Source organism: the organism of the source record quoted next, unplaced genomic scaffold, assembly GCF_019419815.1.
Source record: "Pyrus x bretschneideri cultivar Hongxiangsu unplaced genomic scaffold, Pyrus_bretschneideri_v1 Contig35, whole genome shotgun sequence".
NCBI lineage: Eukaryota > Viridiplantae > Streptophyta > Magnoliopsida > Rosales > Rosaceae > Pyrus > Pyrus x bretschneideri.
In genome coordinates, this window is record NW_025999668.1 from 4,816,803 (window position 1) to 4,820,254 (window position 3,452).

The 3,452-nt window shown below is 35.5% G+C and overlaps 1 long non-coding RNA gene across 1 annotated transcript; it reads left to right on the top strand.

Moving 5' to 3' along the window:
• Positions 1-2,517, top strand: LOC125480756. Its single transcript, XR_007261026.1, has 2 exons — positions 1-229; positions 2,214-2,517. It is a non-coding gene; the product is annotated as an uncharacterized LOC125480756 (long non-coding RNA).
• Positions 2,518-3,452: the final 935 nt, after the last annotated feature.

The window sequence follows — 3,452 nt, forward strand, 5'->3', positions numbered from 1 at the left end:
TCCGGTTTTAACGCCACTTGGTCTCTTCTATTTCATTTATGCGACTGATCCCTTTTGACATCTGTGGCTCTCTTCGTTTCTGCTGTGCTGCAATTAAATTTACTCTCATCCCTAGAATCCAAAACTCCCTCATACGTCGCTCCTCTCCATGCCCGTCCCTTGCTTTTCATCCTGGCCTCTACTGCAATCACGCCGCTTTCCCTGCTTCCGACATCGTCCTGTTTATTGGGTAAGCTCTGAAACCTTTGTAGAACTCATGCATGTTGTGTTGATTTCAAATTTTCACTATCAATCACTCTCAAAATTCCACAAAACAACATTTTCTGTTCACATATATGAGTAATTAATTTGATTAGGTTTCTGGTCAGAGTTGCATTTATATTCTGCATTTTCTTGAAGAATTTAGTGTCTAATTTGAAAAATTCAGGAAGAATATTTGATTTTGTGCAGAACCCATCTACTAAAATGTCTAGATTTCTTAATGGACTTAAGGAAAAAGATGGTAACTTGGTTTATCCATCCCTCCAAATTTGAGATTATGTATTGTATTGAGATTTTTAGTGTCCAATCTAAAAAACCCAGCAAAAATCTTTGCTTTTTGCTAAAATTTGGTGGTTCGCTGGAAAAGAATCAAGGGTGCTAGAAAAAGATTGGTGGTGAGGTTATAAGAATATACATATTGTTAAACGTGTAAAAAAAATTCATATTATGTTTGGAATTTTGAGCAATTGGTTGTGTTCAATTACTATATGAAATTCAGAAATGCAATTCGGAATTTCAATTGAGGTCGGGATCTGATTGTAGAATTTGGGTCATGTTTGGTTGTGCTGAATCGGGTTTGATGGAGAATTTTTAATCATGATCAGAATCATGGGTTTTGTTTAAAAATGAAATTGGATTCAATTATATAATACTTTTAGAGAATGAAAATCTTATATAATGTTTTTAGAGAATGAAAACGAGAAAGTGGTGATGGACACAAAATAGTTGCCGATCAATTATGCTTCAACCTTGGAATGTGGGGTACAAACATTATGAAAGTGTCATAAGAGAAGCACCAAAAACCAAACTCAAGTTCCGGTGACTTCAAAGACAAGAAGGGCTCGAGCTTTGGGAGACATATTAAGTTTCATTGGTAGTTGTTGAGATAGGTGTGAGACATAATCACCCCGTTCTATGAATGCGCCACAGTTCATGCCTTTTGGTGCAGCTTTTCTCCTTAAACACAATTCCACCTGCAATGGCAGATTAGCCTTCAAGTCTCTAATTAGTGTGCAATTATAGAGTTTTGTTTAAACAGATGCATATATTTTTCACCCATATTTTCCAGGACAAAGGGGAAAAGAATCAAAGAAATGGGTTTATGTGAGTGTTTGATTATCCCATTTAATGTAACATCACGTGGAGAGTGTGACACTGATTGTGGTTTGTGAACACTACTGTCAAAAGAAGAGATAAGGTTAAAAGATGTGTTTTTGCTCACCAAATTGTTGGTTTTTGTAGAGACACCTTCTGTTATTATTCAGTAGATCTTTGCTTATTCTCAAGTGATTTTTGCTTATTCTTTTGACAATTAGTGAGTCGGCTATGTTAGAGGGATATAATCCTCACTCATAGTATAATGTTGTTTTTGGTAATTAATTCTGCAATGGTCTGTAATGACAATCGTAGTTGAATTGCATGTATGAAAATTTGGCCTTTTGTATGGAAATTGAATTGTGTGATTGAAAGTTTATAGTATTTTTTCCAATTTCCAGCATTGAATTCACAAAAAGAGGTAGTTGTCATCGTTCAAATTCAATTTCAAATAGTATTTCTGAGCCCATTGTTTCGTCGTGATCAGGTAAGGCTCAAGAAAATAGTAATATCAGTTTTTAAATAAAACCTTTTGTTGAATTTGAATATCTGCATGTTTGATTTTGGTATTGTAGAAATAGGATTTTTAATTTTAGTCTTGAGTAGGAATTTGATTGATGTTGCATTATGGGAGGAAATGTAGATTGAAAGTGTTTGCTTACCGTGTAAAAACAGCGTTAACTTTTCAACGTTTGAAGTACAATACTTTAGGAAAACGCCATATTTATGAGAATGGCAATAAATTAAAACATGCAAGTCTATCAATACCAACAGGCTTGCAGATATATTTTATGGTTTTCTTTTATGTTGAGAAAATTGGGATTCCTTTTAAAAGACTTTATTGATCATATGGTTAGGGAGTACTTATTGGAACTACAGCAAAGCTGCCAGCTTTGCTTTCTTTATCAGTCATTAGAAGAATAGTGGAAGCAGATGAATTTATGAGGGTTGGCTTATAGATGGATGGCTTCCTAATCTGTATGACTACCATGTTCACCGTTACTATTCAGGTTCGTCCAAAACTTGCTCAAAGAGCAGACTGTTAGTGATTTGAGCTGGTTGTAAATAGTATCATCACTTTGTAAATAACACTTTAAAATCATCTCTCTTACTGTAAACATGCTATATGTAAAATAATCACCCTAAACGGTCTTAAAACTAGCAGCATCCCGTGGGGGCTCAATCGTTGGTGTAATCTAAATGTAGTTCACAACATATACTTCATATAATACTAGTATGGACTGAAACTACATAAATAGACCCCACAAAATAGAATGTCGCACTTACACACAGATCAACTATATGTAACCCACATAAACAACGACGCCAAATTGAGATTTTATTTGTATTAGAGGTTCAATTTCCACGTTGCGTGAATTTAAAGGATAATTGTCGGAACACATTCAACAAAAGATATCCAAATAGTGTGATAAGTCAATTAAAATCCCATCAACAAACTTTCTATGATAATTAAAGATCTAACCTTGAAAAAGCAATATGCAATCTGATGCGAAGCAGAGAAATCAATGAAAGAGAAGATAGGTGAGCCAACCTACTCCAACACATGCGAACACAGTTTTGTATTGTACTTTTTTTTTTTTTTAGTTAATATCACGCATAACCAAAAATAGATTAGATGCTACCATCAACATTAAGGTCTCGTTTGGCATGTCGTATAAGGGATCGGATAGGACTAATAGTACGGACCTGGCCATTTGGTGTCCTCTGGTATTAAATAGTCGCCGTATTAATTTAATCAACCGGATAGGATAGTCGGGTATACACCTTCTTAATAAACCCTTCCAAAAGGAGTGGATTATTAGTCGGGTATAACCTTCCTCTCTCTCGCACTTCGTTCTCCACGACACCTCCTCTCGCCGTCATCCCTCTCGTCGTCATCGTTCTCCCGCTACTGTCCTGGTACTGTTGCACTGCTGCTCTCTTGGTACTGTCACTCTTCGTGAAATTTGTAAGTACTAGAAGAGTACTGAGCTCTGTTGGATTTGTAACCAAGTGGACAACAAGACAATATAACTTTCGGCTAGACAACAACTTGCAAATGCTTTTGGCTATAAAAAATTATAAAGAAAGAAAGG